The sequence below is a fragment of the Urocitellus parryii genome, chromosome Y (genome assembly GCF_045843805.1).
Source record: "Urocitellus parryii isolate mUroPar1 chromosome Y, mUroPar1.hap1, whole genome shotgun sequence".
In the NCBI taxonomy this organism is placed as follows: domain Eukaryota; kingdom Metazoa; phylum Chordata; class Mammalia; order Rodentia; family Sciuridae; genus Urocitellus; species Urocitellus parryii.
The window spans coordinates 9,179,182-9,194,642 of NC_135548.1; the positions used below are offsets into that span (position 1 = coordinate 9,179,182).

General features: G+C 43.1%; 1 pseudogene; it reads right to left on the reverse strand.

Moving 5' to 3' along the window:
- Positions 1–9,409: 9,409 nt before the first annotated feature.
- On the reverse strand, positions 9,410–15,102 carry LOC113177882 (disks large homolog 5 pseudogene; annotated as a pseudogene).
- Between the last annotated feature and the right edge of the window lie 359 nt (positions 15,103–15,461).

Consider the following 15,461-nt stretch of genomic DNA (forward strand, 5'->3'; position numbering starts at 1 on the left):
TGAGTGAGTTTCTGATCACTCAACAACCTTCCATTTTGCCAATGAGAGAAATGAAATGCATTAGAATGATATGGGTAAATTTGCACATTTAGTTTGTTAATGGAGCTAGGAAGACATTGAGTGTATGCTGACTTTCATTCAAATTACAACATGCTGTCTCTACGTTACTAATTATGGAGGGGAAAAGTACATAGACTGCATTTTCCTTTAATTCTACCAAATCTCTATGGAATTTCTTTTTTTAATGAGGTTAATGATAGGAATGTCACTGGGTTAATTAAAGGGAAAGCTACTGCACATATTGTTTCAAATTCACTTTAGATTGTAAATGCTGCATGGCATTTGAGAGTAGAACCTGACTGTACTCCTACAATACACTGTCAAGATAAGAGATGTCAATTATCTGGTTAATTTGTTAAAGTGGACAGCCAGTGAAGCCCCAACAAAAACCCTCTTTAGTTTGTATGATCTAAGTTAACTGTGGACATAGTCAAAATTGATTTGTTAATTGATTTGTTAATTGCTAACTTTCCCTTCTGTTTGGTCCTACAGACTTCTGTTGGAAAAAAAAGGATTATTTTTACTATAATGTGAGCCTTGGCATCTTTAATCCCTAAATCAATGTCTTAAATCTTGAGATTTATTTACAAAATATAATTGACCCTTGAAGAAAAAGAGCCTGATATATAGCTAGTTTTAAAACAACTACTTAGTGCTAAGGCTGTTAGAAGAATTTTACCATTAACCCATTTAGTTTTGTTAGATAGGTAATAAAATTCCATTTTAAAGATGAGGAAAATAAAGTGGTTAAATATATTAACCAAGGTTATATACTTAGGAGGTGGTAAACCCAGGATATAAAAAGCATGTTGTATATCTTTACGTAAAGTGGGTGACTAAGGCTCAGTATAAAATTTCGTATGATTAATAAATGTTGCTATGTGTAACTTTAATTTACTATAATTAATATTCAGAATAATATTTATGAAAAATATAAAATGTATAGAATGTGATACGAAATTGCACAATCCTTATATGAAGTAGTAAATAGCTAGAACCTTGAGCCAGAAAAATTGATGAGGACTTTAGAGAAGTAAATCTGCACTTTGGGCTCATGAAATACAAAATAGAGCTGGTAACTCTGGAATAATATTCTGGATAGCAGTTGGACTTGAATAGTTATGCATTATTATCTACAATTTGTAGTGTATATCTTAAATTTAATTATTTTAAGTTGTAAAGAAAGACCGTCTTTAGTATCTAATTGTACCATAATAGATATGATACATTATCATAATAGACAATGATTTATCTATTTTTAGGAATTATAGTCTTATTTTCCACATATCAGTATACTGTCCATGTGCATTAACATGTTTTATTGTCAGATGTTTGAGCCAGATCTCAAAACTTTGTTGATCAAAATTTCTTCCTGGCTTATAAATTTTCCTATGAACAGAAACATGAATATATTCCTAAAAGACACCTTAATATGTCACATCATAATATAAAGTTTCAGTGATCCCTCATTCCTACAAAATAAAATTTAGTCTTACAAATTATATTTTCAGTTTCATTCCCCCTATTTCCTTTTACTTCTAACATCTCGTCAAAATGGACAGGGAAATATTCTTAAACATATCCCACCATTTTCTCCTGCCTATGCCATGGGATTTTACATTACTAATTCCAAACAGATGTAGATATATATTCTTATATTTTAAATTTAAGTTCCAAATACCCTGTTCTTCGAAGTCTAACAGATGTAGATAATCTTCCCATTCCTAGTATTCCAGTCAGAGAATAAAGTATATTTCTACCCAGATTCTTCTTCAGAAATTTCTCTTCTGTGGTACTTTTACCTTCCCATGGATGTGTTGTAATTTCTATATATGCTTTGTTACCCTCACAAGAGTAAGGCAGGAACATTGTTTTCAAATGTTTTAAAAAATCATTATCCCCAGTTCTTATTCCACATTACATTGTCTATCATCTTTGTATTAGAAGAGTTTAACAATAAACAACTCTTAACTATCATAGACTAGCAGTCACACTTCCATTGATGAGGCTGGAAGTCTGAGAAGCGAAGTGATTTACTTAAGGTTATAACAAGGACTTAGATTCGGCATCACTAAATATAATGACACTATCCACAAGGTTTTAGACTGTAACGTTGAGTGGGAGAATAACTCAGGCCTCAGTTGGTATTGGAGAGAAATGGTCAGTGGTGGACATGGAAAGAACACAACAGATGTTTCTATGGCATTGCTCAACCTCAGCCTCCTTTGGATGAATTCTTGGTTGTAGGTAGTGCATTCAGTTTGGAGGAAGGTTATCTATAATAAAACGCAGAGGAGCCAGGAAGAACTAGAAAGGATGCTGGGGTTCCCAACAAGGAACTGAAATTGAAGAGATATTTTCCGTAACATGCCAGACTCTCTTCCTCTTGGCCCCTGACTGCCTATTTTTCCCTCTCCCTCAAGGTCTCCCCCTTTTCCACCATTCAGCTTTTAACTCCCCAAAGAAATGTAAGTAATTACCTGTGACATCATCTTCATGCAACCCAGCTTTCAATGAAATCTTTTATGATTTACTTGCATAGATATGAACTACTTTTCATAAATGAAATACATGCTTGTCAAGGGCAAGGGTTCTATCCTGAACAGTCTCATATAGCCAAGAACCCAATAATCCATAGGAGCCATTCAGTAAATAAATACCTGTCATTTATTTGAAAGGTAGAGACCAAAAAATCAAGTGATGCCCCCAAGGTACACATGAGCTTTTTCCTGCTGAACTATTGTGACTAAAAGCTCATGGTCTTTTATTTAGGCTTATGGCATGATAAAAAGGGATTCCTATAACTCTGTCTGCTATGGTAACATGTCCTCACCTAAGGTTGAGATCTAATGATTCAAGAGTCTGCCAGAAACTCCAACCTCTGGATGATGATGCTAAGTGTCTCCTTATCTGACGCTGCTGATACCTACAAATCAAGGAGATGAGCAGACATGGCCTTAAACACACTGAGATCTCTCAGCTCTTGCTAGAGAAACTAAGGATAGAAATGGAAAGGTCCTTTGTAGAAAAGTAAGACTTCACTTAACCATACCATCCCATAATGAGCTCTTCATCCTCTGAAATTAAGACTTTATTGTAGTAAGCGATATTTCCATATAATCTTCACTCCCATAAAATCATTCCTATGCAGCATTTGCCTGATCTTGTTCATTAGAAACCATGTGGCCATAGTTCTGTGAGATGTTTTTAAAAATCTTTGATGTATTAAGAAAAAAAAATATGGTTACCAGTGGAACTGTCAATGTCAGGACAAAATCTTGGATTATAACCCAGCTTCTCAGGTAAAATATAATTCGGAATTAACACAAACTGCCTTTGACTTTCTAAATTGATGATACACAATTGATGATACATCTCAGTATCAACCTGTACAGTAGAACAACACAATGCAGTTGTCATCCAGGTAAGACTACAGTCTAAACACAGGCTTAAAACTTACGAATTAGGCAAATATGGGACCAATACTCAAACTGTGTGAATGACAGTTACTTTATCAGAAATTAGCAGGATATAATAACACAGGTACTTTCAAAGTGCTTATAAGACAACTTTAGGAAACAAGTGTTAACTGCATGTGGTGTCTTTCCCAGACTAGAATACTAAACAAATCTTTTTACTTTCACTCTCCACTTGGTTAATAGACATTTTTTTACTTAAAATCTATAAATATATACCTTCTTAATGAGTCATCTTTAGAAATTTCTTTCACTATTAAAAACAGTAAAATATATATTTAATCAAAAACAGAAATATAAAATATTAAAAGTTTATGACTCTGAAGTTTTGTTATAAAATATTCCTCCAGGCCCCTACTTGGAGAAATTTTTAGAATTAATATTAATTGTATTTCTGAAAGGTAAGTAATGAATGCATTAACTCCTATGTCTCCCACTTTGTACATATCAAATGCAAGAAATAAACATGGGAATTATAAAAGTTTGATACTTAAAAGTAAATCATTGGTCCCATAAGCATAATCCTTACTAAAAGCTGCAAAAAGGAAAGAAAACCTTATCATTGTCAAATAAAGTAGCATAAAGATATAAGTGTTAAACAAGGGGAGACATGATGGTGGATTAGCAAGAAGTGGCTTTTCTCACAACTCTACCACATGGGACTCAGAAAGTGAGAAAACTGTTTCTCTCTGAGGTGCATGATAAAATCATGCACTGATACTCAATATTGGACAGAGAACCTTGAAAACTGGGGAATTTGGGATGCATCAGACAAAGATGAGAAATAGATCTGGAGCTTAGGTTTTGATGTGAGTGGGAGAAATTAGTACATGAGGACAGAAAAGACTGAAAAGTGCTGCAGACAACATGCTAGAGTTGTGGCTCAGTGGTAGAGTGTTTGTCCAGCACACCAAACCCAAAAAGATTAGCTATCACAATTTAGATCACAGAGAATCAATGATACTCTGAGGGATTAAATCTCTCTCATCCTACAGCACTGTTGTAATATGATGACAAAGGACCACAAGATGGATGACAGTGGCAAGAGTCACTGCTATTTTTGTTGGGCACTGTCTACATGTCAGCTGTCTTCACATCATTTATTTAAAACTAATGGAAAATACTGTAAACAAGCTGCTATATTTACTGCTACCTTTTAGATAGAAAAAAAGGAACACAAAATAAAAATAAGTAAATTGCTACAGTCCCCATAGAGCAAATGGTTCAAATCTTGATTACTTGACTTGAGAGAACACACATCTTTGGGTCCTTCATAGAGGACAAGTTGACTGTTTTATCCTTTGCCATATAAAAAGCTATAATATAAAATTGCCTTTTCAATCTCCAATAAAATATGTTTCAAAATAAATGGGTAGACATATAGATAGATTCCCATATCAATCAGAGAAAGAGAGAGGAAAAAGCATTTTCCAAAGTCCTTGTTATTATTTTCATACTTCAGTATTTGCCACTCACACCCCAGCCTCATTAAGGCTCCAGATTAGGATTCTTAAGCCATATTTATGATTAAATTATTGATATATTCAAAGAATGGTGGCCAAACCATGCCCACTATACACAAGATACAACTAGTTTCTAACTAGTTATTAACACACAGAAATAAAAATACTTAAACTCGTATTTCAATTTTTCAGTAATTTAAAAATTACCAAAATAAATTATATGAGTTGTATAATAATATGATTAGTACAAAATAACATTATCCTTTTGTTTGTTCCACCTAAATTAAAAAAAAAACACCTTTAATATGTTATCTCAAAAACATACATGTTCAACTAATTGGTTATTTTTTTTTTCATTTTTTTTAAAATTCATTTCTTTCTAACACTGGAGATTGAACCCAGGGGGCAGTATCACCAAGCTAGATCCTCAACATTTTTTTTTTCAGTTAAACAGAAGGAACCATTTTTGAGAAAGGATCTCACAGAGTTGCTGAGGCTGCTCTTGAACTTGCAATACTTCTGTTTAATGTCATTATGTCCTATTGTTTCAAATTAATGTTATTCTCTGGTATGTATATAGCTCTGTTTTACAAAAAGTAATATGATTAAAACCTTTAATCAAGTGCCCCTGAATTCAAACCATCATATAAAAATATAAATAAGTAAATAAATAAGTAAATATGTGTACTAATAGAGTATATTTTAGTGAAGATTATAGAAAAATGTTGATGTACTTTTCCAATTACATGATTATTAAATAGAAGCACATAAAATTCAGTAACTTTTCCTTGATGACAAAAGTTCATTTTAAAAATTCTAGGTAATTTCAGGTTTCATAATGCTTAATTCAAACCTTACCCAAATGAGCAGAGTATTAGCTATTCAAAGCCATGCCACTGCGTCAAAATAACAGAGAAACTAGTTAAAGGACAAAAAAATTATTTTGGCTATTGATTTCAGAGGTTATAGTTCATGGTCCTAAAACTGCATTTTTTTGTTCTAAGTTGAGGCAGAACATCATGTCAGAAGAATGTGACTCAGGAAAACCACTCACCTTGTAGCATCAAAATGGCAAAAGATATAAGATGTACCCTCAAAGGCCCACCAACGTCAACAATGACATACCTCCTACAGTTTCAACTATGTTCCAATAGTTTATTTAGCTATGAATGCTCAATGGATGAACCTGCAATGGATAAAACCATTGAAGAGGTCAGAGCCTCGAAATCCACATCCTCACCCCCAGAAAATTGTTTCATTGGACAATGTCTTCAACACATAAGTTTTTTGGAGGGCATTTCAAATAAAAAACAAAACAGCTTCATAATAAATATAGTAAATAATTAGTTGTTTTTTTTTTTTTTTACTCAAGTTGGTTATTGGTTATTTTTAGTAGACTATAAACATGAAATTGTAAAAGAATTTATTCCAATCTTAGTGTTAACTTATACTTTTTGAATATTATATGAAATTACAAATAAGTTGAAAATGTAGAAAATTATAATGAAAATCAAGATTATAGTGTGTAGGAAATGTTTAATTCTCTCAAAAATGTTGAATAGTTATTTAATCTAATATGCATTTCAATTAAGCTTAAAGTAAAGGTAAATAATTAAAATATTTCCTGTGTTAAAAATGTATTGATACACAAATTTATTTAATTTTATATGACAATTAAACCACATATTTCACAAAATATCATTTTATGTGTGTTGTAAAAAAATATGTAAAATTAACACTTCTCAGTGAAAGGTTTTGTGATTCTTGTGTGTGGTATGTTCACCTTTTGTTTTAAACTATAAAACTGTTACAGCACTGCCTCTTTTAGTAAGACACTCAGATTTGGGGAAAATATCATAAATACATTTTTGTTCAAAATATTATTTAAAGAATTATTTTGATGCAAGTATCTTCAATTATTTAATATTAAGATATTCTGTGCTTATTATTCACCAAGATTCTATAGTACTTTTCAGATTTTTATAAGTTTTCTTCTCTGCATTTTTTCTCTTATAAAATATTTATATTGTAAGGGCACACTCCAGGAAAGACAAATGAGAAGATACCACTAGAAGTTCAACACTGAATAACTTTGAATATTTACATGTAAATCAAACAGAGAACAATTTGAGTTCAAATAGTAAATTAAAAAAAAAATCTTCACTATCATTGCCCATTTCAACATTAAAATTCTATATGTCAGTTTAAAAATGTTTGAACTCATGGTATTCACTTGCATATATATATACATATATAAAATATTTAATACACAAAATATTCAAAACAACTAATAATACTTTAATTAATTTACATGTAAACATATTCTCTAAACAGTTATATCAACTTCTGCTTCTGATTGCTGAAGTAGCCCTTTCTAAGACATTTCATAGTCAGCCCCATTAGCAGGCACTATTTGATGTGAAAAGTGGAATCTAAGAAAACACACTAAGAGTATTAAATATGCTTCTAATCATTATGTATTGCTTTCTTCTACAATTCTGAGATCTGTGTTTCTTCAAATATTTCACTAGTCAGCTCATGAACAAATAATTTTTCAATGAATTACTATTAACTAGATAGAAATGTAGAATAAACTAGACATAATTTACAACTGTGAGAGAAAAATGATATATGTGGCAGTTTGCCAAAGAACACTTGGCATATTCAAAGACTAAAAATATGTAATATCCCAGAATGGCTGTTTTTCTTTATGTTACAGGGAACATTTTATTGTCATATTGTTTTAAAAAGACATTGAGATTTTTAATGACAAATATTTGGTTTTTTATATGGATTTTACTTGATTTCTTTTTCTTTTTTCCTGTATGTCTTGCACACTGAAACGGTATTTGCTAGGGACAAACATGGTGAGATACAGATCAATCAATGGCATTTTCAACTAATGATTAATAATACATTTCTGATGCATTTAAATTGTTTCCATTTTATATAATAGGATCATGCACATTCAGCATGAGAATAGATTGCTTCTTAAATTCGCTATCCATATTGTATTAGGAATTACAAAGAATCAAATCAAATCAAAGACATCTTGCTATTAAAATGAAATGTTAGGGGGCTGGGGAATGTGGTTCAAGCAGTAGCAGGCTCGCCTGGAATGCGTGCGGCTCGGGTTCGATCCTCAGCACCACATAACAAAGATGTTGTGTCCGCCAAGAACTAAAAAAAAAAAAAAAAAAAAAACTAGAAAAATTCTCTCTCTCTCCCTCTCTCTCTCTCTCTCTCTCTCTCACTCTCTCTTTTAAAAAAAATGAAATGTTAGGAACAGTATTAAAATATAGGTCCTACCCCAACGACACTTGCGGAGCCCGGTACAGTACCTATTAAGAGGACACACCGTTTAAGGAGGAACCACATCAAATCTTCAACCAGACTCCCCTGGCATTGGAAGTGCCAAGGAAAGAAAATGAGAGAAGCCCAGCTGAGCCCAAAGTAACCCGACAAAGGCCAAAGTCAGGACCGTGCTGTGAGCCCTGGGACCAAGATGAACAAGGTTGCAGGTTTTCTTTTTAGATATTCAATAGTGGCTACGCTATCCACCCTTGCTTGACATCCTGCCTAGGACCCAGCCCTGCTGCTGAGACCCGACAGGGACATGATGGACCAGACGGAATGTTTAAATAACAAATACAGCTAGAGAAGAGTCAGGAGACCAATGAGCGCTTGGGGGATGGAGAAACAGGAGGGAAAGGCCAAGAGGCGAGTTTGTGAGGATGCCCAAGCTGCCCTGCCCTTCCTCCGGTTTGTGGGAGGAAAACGCAGCGCCGGCGAGTTGACCCCACCCAGGCACTGGTTCTGCCATCTCCAGCAGTCCGAGCACCTGAAGCGACGAAGTCCTTCCAGGAGAGGTACCTCCTCTGAGGAGCAGGAAGTCTGCAGAAGCTCTTGTCCCATTGACAAGAACCTCCTGAAGCGGGGCAGCCTGCCCCACTCCCCAACTCCATGAGGTTCCAGGGTCATTTGGGGAACAAAAGCAACAGGGGGCGGAAGGGGTGGGGTGGGCACCAGCAGCATGGGGCGTCCACATAAACATAACCACCAGATACTTAGAGAAGGCTTGTAAACTTGTGATCTGAAAGGCTCTCTGTGCGGCATCACTGATTGGATTGCTATAGAAAGGTGGGTATTGTACCCCTCTATCAAGTCTTTTGCGTTTTCTGCTTTGTTTTGTCTTAAAGCACATGTGAGAGGAGCAGTCTGCCGGCCTGGGCCCAGATCCCAGCCGCCAACCCCCTCTGTCTACAAAGGAGGGGCTTCCAGAGTAATGGTTCTGGATCCTTCCCCTGCATGTCCTTAAACAGACCCATCTCTGTTTTCAGTTGCTGGAGAAGAGCGAGCCGGTCTCCCCACCAACGGGCTGGTCCAGTCGCCTCCTGGTGCCCACTTTCCCTAGAGCGGGCAGGTGGGGATCCACAGAACTTTACTTTGTTCTTGATTGACGGTTCCCAAGATCTGAGTGCAAATGCTCAACAGGGCTCCTCCCTGGACGACCCCTGTGAAGCACCTGCTGTATTTCTGTTCAATCTTCTGAGCTGTCTCGAACTGCTCTTTGGAATGCCTCTGTGTCACCTTGTCCCTCAGGTAGATGGGGTCTCTCTGCTTCTTGATGTGCTTGGCACTCTTGTAGTGGATGAAGATGAAGATAGGGTAGATGTGCATGTGGTACAGTAGCTGGATAGTGTGTGTGGGGGGCGACATCCAGGAGGCAGTGTCTGTTCTTTTCTGTGATCTCCTTTGTTGAAGCCACCACCGTGGTCACATCAAAATGGCCGCTCCTCCGCTTGTAGTCAACAAACAGGCAGTCTTTAATAATGCCCTGCTCAATGACCTGCTGGGAGGCCTTCATCACCTCCAGTGGGCATCTGCAGAACTTTCCAGGAGCTTCATTTATCAGCATTTTCTTCACCACATCCAGCAGAGGCCCCAGAATCAGGACAGGCCTCAGAGAGGTGCAGTCCACCTTCTGGACCTGCTGATAGGCCAGACTCACTGAATCTTCAAAGAGAGGGAGGGAGTCTTTGGAGAAGGTGTCCAAGGCCAGGAGGTCTTTCCCATCTTTGGACCCACTGCATTTGTGCTTGTGCTTCCTTCGAAAGAAAGACTGGTGAGTGGCTGCTGACAGCATCTTGGCATCGCTCCTGTCTTCTTTGACATGCTGAGCCTCCTGGAGAATTCTTGGTCCATCAAGTATTTGCTGGGAATCTGCCCACGCTGGATCTTCTGGGCGTTCTCATCCAGCAGCCACACCATCCAGGACCCGAATGTGCCCTGGGGCAAGGTGTCGTCCATGTCCACCTCGGCCAACCGGTCATACAGGGCCCTGATATAGAAGCTGTCACCTGGCAGGCCCTTGATCCTGGTGAACTCCTATGGGTGGTACTGCACCTTCAGGTGGACACTGTCTTTGGGCTTCAGCATCTCCACATATACTTCCTCCATCATCTTATTGCGCACATCCAGGTTGCCATACTCAAGGATCAGGTCCCGTGGCACCAGGCCATCAGGACCCCTGGCAGGACTGTCATTCTCTACTCCAGCCACAAACACCCTGTTCAAGTTCCCACCACACAAATGCACCCCAAGGTCCAGTTGAGACTTCTTGATGAAGACAATGCGTGGTTCCGGGATCTTCTTGTTGGCATCTCCCATGATCCTGGAGCAGGGGGTGCTCTGCTTGGCTGGGGGTGTGCCAGGACCCTCGTCCTGTTCCATGAGCAGATCAATTAGAGAGGGGTGCTCTGGGGTGGTGCTACTACTGCCCTGGAGAGTGGCATGGGCACCGGCAGGCTCCAGGTGGGAGATGGACCGGGAGTCGCTGCCAAGCTGGTGCATATGTGGGTTACTCTGGGCCAGGATGGTGATGGTGTCACACTGCTGCCCTATGATGAGCCAGGCCTGCTGCTCTGTGACACTCCTCAGGTTAATGCCATTGAACTCAAGTATCTGGTCCCCATACTCAAGGCCAGCCTGGTGGGCAATGCTGCTGGTGGTCACTTTGGAGACGTAGATGCTGCCCTTCTCTCTACTTACAATGGAGAAGCCCAAAGGCTCTGAGCCCTTCTGTACCTTCACATGGCGTGGTTCCTCCACAGAAGGCCTGTCCTTCCTTCGCTCCCTGAGGGATGCAGGGTTGACAGCAATCCTGGGCAATGTAGAGGCAGAGGTCTGGGACTGGCTACAAGTGGACAGGGTATCAATGTTGAGGGGCGACTGAGGAGGGGTGCTGCATTTGGAATGTGACAATGATCCTCTGTCAGAGCCCATGACAGACCGAGGGTACCTCGGCGTTAATGGGATCTTAATGCCTTCTGCCTTGAACTACAAGTTACTGGAAGACCCAAGGCAGGTGCTGGAAGGCAGCAATTTGAACCCATGGAAGGCTCTCATCTCAGCATAGTCACTGCTGGCCCTGTGGCTGAGGTCCAGGCTCAGGCGGCCCTGGTGCTGGACACTGGGAGGCAAGCCCTGGGGGCCAGCATTTTGGGGCACAGGTAGAGAGCTGCAGGGGCCAACCCTGTGGCTGTGCACAGTGTAGATGGGGTTCTGCATGATGGAGCTAGCTCACAGCAGTGCTGGGGTCATGTTCCATGGAACAGTTCCCACGGATGGCCTGTTGGGGTAGAGTGGGGTTTCCCATGCCAGCTGGAATGCCCTGATGAGTAAGGGGACCACTCCTGCACCTCGGGGGAGAGCTCTCCACTAGCTGGGATGCACTTCTGCTCCTCCAGGAATTGAGCAGGAATCACTACCGGAGCAAGCTTGGGCGGAGAACTAGGCGCAGACTTTGGCCGACGGCACTTCTGCCCCAGCTCATCTGCCTTCTGGGAAGTGACATCCTTGTCACAGGACTTCTTGGCTGGTAGGTAGGAGGAGTCCACATCCCCTTCGGGGTAGTAGCTGGAGGCACTGGGGACCCTGGCCTTGCGAGGGGGCGATGCATGCATGGGTTCTCTGAGGTCAGCGTCTGGGGGCTGGGCACCTGGTGGGCTAGTAGATGGAGAGCTGCCCACCAGTCTGGCCTCTGACTCAGAACTGGTTTCCAGTCTGTGCTGGAAGTTGATGGAGTCGCTTCTCCTGGGGGGCTTTGGGGGTGTCAGAGGCCCCATTCTCTTGGAGGGCTGGGGGGGAGTGAATAGGCCCAGGTCCTGGGAACAAATAGTCTATTTTGGGGGGCATCTGGGGACGTTTAAAAGTGTTTTGGTCAAAGATAGACTTTCTTTGCTTTGGCTTATTGTAAACGGAGAGCTTCTCCGGCCCTGCTGTGGAGCCGAGCATGGCCTTGGGCCAGGTCCCACCGCTGTTGGAGCCCACAGCATCCACCTTGTCCAGAAGGGCCTCCACCACCCCACAGGGGCCCACCTCGGTCTCAAAGGGCAGCAGGGGCCACCTGCTCCGCATGTCCACCAGCCCGTAGCCATGTTCCCCAGAGGCATCAGAGTGGAAGGAGCTCAGGCTGCACTCGGAGGTACTGTGACAGGTCTGGGGGGAGACTGGAAAGGGGCCCCCAGGGAACGGTTTGTGTAGAAAGGAGGTGCTGCCTCTGGGGGGCCCCGGCTCCTTCCTGTCTTCCAGCCCAGCACAGAAGAGCTCCATCTGCTTGGAGTGTGGTGCTGCTTCAAGTTCCGCTTGTGATGAGCCTGGGCGTCCAGGCCATGGGTCCAAAGACTCAGCATCTTATCAGAGTCCTTGATGTTTTCAAAGATGTTCTGGCCGCTCCACGAGGAGCTCTGAGGGAACACCTTCAGGAGGGAGAGGATCAAGGAGTCCTGGCAACTGCGCAACAGAGATTCACATTCATTCAGGGACTTGTTGTCCAGTGCGATGCCATTGATCACCACAATCCTGTCTCCCACGGCGAGGGACCCTTGTTTGGCAGCAGGGCTTCCAGGTACCTCAGCAGCAGCATATACTCCACCCTCCAGACTGATGCCACTGTCTTTATGTCCACTGAGGTTTATGTGCAAGGGTGTGACCACCTTCCCACCCAGGGACTTCTTCCAGCGCACAACCATGTTGATGGCCCCCTCTCCATTGAGGAGGGCCTTGATAGCCTGCTTCTTGTCCTTGTTGATGAGGTCCACATCGTTGATTCTCAGCAGCCAGTCATTGACCCTTAAATGGCCATCAACAATGCTTCCTTTGTCCACTTTCGTGACAAATATGCCACAGTCCCCTGGGAACACCTTCTGCCATGACAAACCCAAGTGCCTTCAAGTCAACCTCCTCCGTCTCCCTTTCAAACTCAATGACTCTGTTTCCCACTCCATGGAATCTGTATCGATGGCCAAGTCATGGGAGCTGTGGGCCTCCTTCTCCAACTGGGATTCCATCTGCTCCTTGAGCTCCTTAAGTTCTGGGCTGACGCCGTTCTTCTGTTTCCGAGTGTCATCCAGGCTGCGCAGGGCCTCAGCCAGCTCACTCACTGCCTGGTCCCGTCCCGCCACAGGTTATCACACAGTGTCCGGATGCTGTTGCGCTCCAGCACAATCTTGTCCTGCTCCTGGAAGGTCCAGTCCCGGTGGAACTTGGCCACATCCGCCTCCTGCAGGGCTTCCTTCAGCTCCTGGCACAGAGCCTTGCACTGCTTTCAAAGGATCTCCACCTCATTGTTGGCTCTCCCAGCATCCATTGTCACCGTGTCTTTGATCTGCTGCAGCACCTCCGTATCCTCGCTGGCCACCTTCTTCTCAGATGTACTGCTCTTGAGCTTGGACTCGGCCAGCTCCACCTCGGTCTGCAGCTTGTCCAGCTCAGAGATGACCTGGTCATGCTCGCTCATGATAAGCTTATACTCGCTGTACGTCGCGTCGCGCTCCTCCTTGTATTTCTCCAACTCCTCCGCAATTTTGACCTGCATGGTCCTCAGCTCCGTCAGCTCTGACTGGAGCAGCTCCATCTCCTACTGCAGGTCCTTGTTCTGGTCTGTGGCCTTGTTCAGCTCATGGTGAATGGCCTCGAACCTCTTCAGGGACAGGGCGCACTGGTGCTGCAGCTGGATGGTCATGTCCCTCTGCTGGGTCAGCATCTCCGTTTGCTTCAGTAGGCTCTGGTTCTCCTCGCCCAGCTGCTCCAGGCGGCTCAGGTCTGAGTTGTGGATGGCGATCTTCTCGCTGTACCGCTTCTGCAGGGCGTTGTAATCCTTCTTGACCCCCTCCAGCTTGTCCATGGCCATGTCTTACAGCTTGTTGAGGATCTCTGATGACCCGTTGTGCTTCAGTACCTGCTGCTGCTGCGCCCGGAGGTCTGCGATCTCCTTCTGGTCCTCCTCATAAAGCCGCTTCATGTCTTCCCAGGACTGCTGCAGTAGGTTCCGCTCTTGCAGCTGCCCGTTCTCCCGCCTCAGCATGCCCACATCATCCTTCAGCTGAGTCTGGTTACTTAAGAGCCGGCTGTGGAGTGTGTGGTAGAAGTCGGTCTCCTTGGCCACCTCTTCGCACCTCTTCAAGGCATTGTTGTGCTGGTTCTGGAGACTCTGCAGGTCCGACATGGCCCGCACACACTGGATCTTTAGCCTCTTGTAGTCAGGATTCAGTCTGTGGTAGAGCCTCTTATCAAAGGTCTTCCCATGGGTCGCAAAGGCCAGGTGTTTGCGCAGCTCATTCCTCTGGCCAGTCATCAGCGGCAGCTGAATGGACAGGTTCTCCACCTTCTCATTCGCCTGCAGGTCCGTGAGGAGGGGTGGCGGGGACGGTGCCTTCCCAGTGGTGCCCACACTGCTGAGGGAGCTGCTGCTCTCTGAGTCCGAGGGCATGATGGACAGGACACTGTAGGTGGAGCCAGTGCCCTCGGCGGGCTGCTGCGGCCCGACGACGCCATTCAGGTAGAGAATGGGCAGCAGGTGAGGCTGCGTCTTCTCCAGCGCCGCGCGCAGGTCCTGGAAGTGGTCCTGCTCCTTAGCCAGGAGCAGCTTGAGCAGTAGCTCCGCCTTGGCGCCTCCGGCCTCCTCGTCCAGCTGCCACCACTCACCAGTGCTCCGCGCTCCCGCCGGCCTCTAGCAGTCCGAGCACGGCTTCCACCTCCGTCATGGCCTGGGCCAGGCTCTGCTGACACTGGACGAGCAGCTCCTGGCGCTGGGGCTCCATGGTGGCGAGCCACGCCGCCCCGCCCCGCCAGACAGTGCCCGGGCTCCCCAAGGCAGGGAAGCGCCAGGGCGGCAACCTTAGCGCGCTGGGAGCCGCAAGGCGGTGGGGGCCACGGGCCGGTGCCGGGCGGTCTGGGGCCCGGGGTGGCGGGCGGCTCAGCAGTGGCCGCCTCCCGGGCTCCTGAGCACAGCTCTCTAACTATTCATTTACTGAAATCCATTCATTCGCAATATAGTATTTTTTTAAAACACACATATCAAAGTGCTTGTTTTGAAAATATGTTTGGTGAATTACTAATATTGCAGAATTTACTAGTTATCTATTATAAGTAGGTCATATTTTACCCACATAGTAAAATT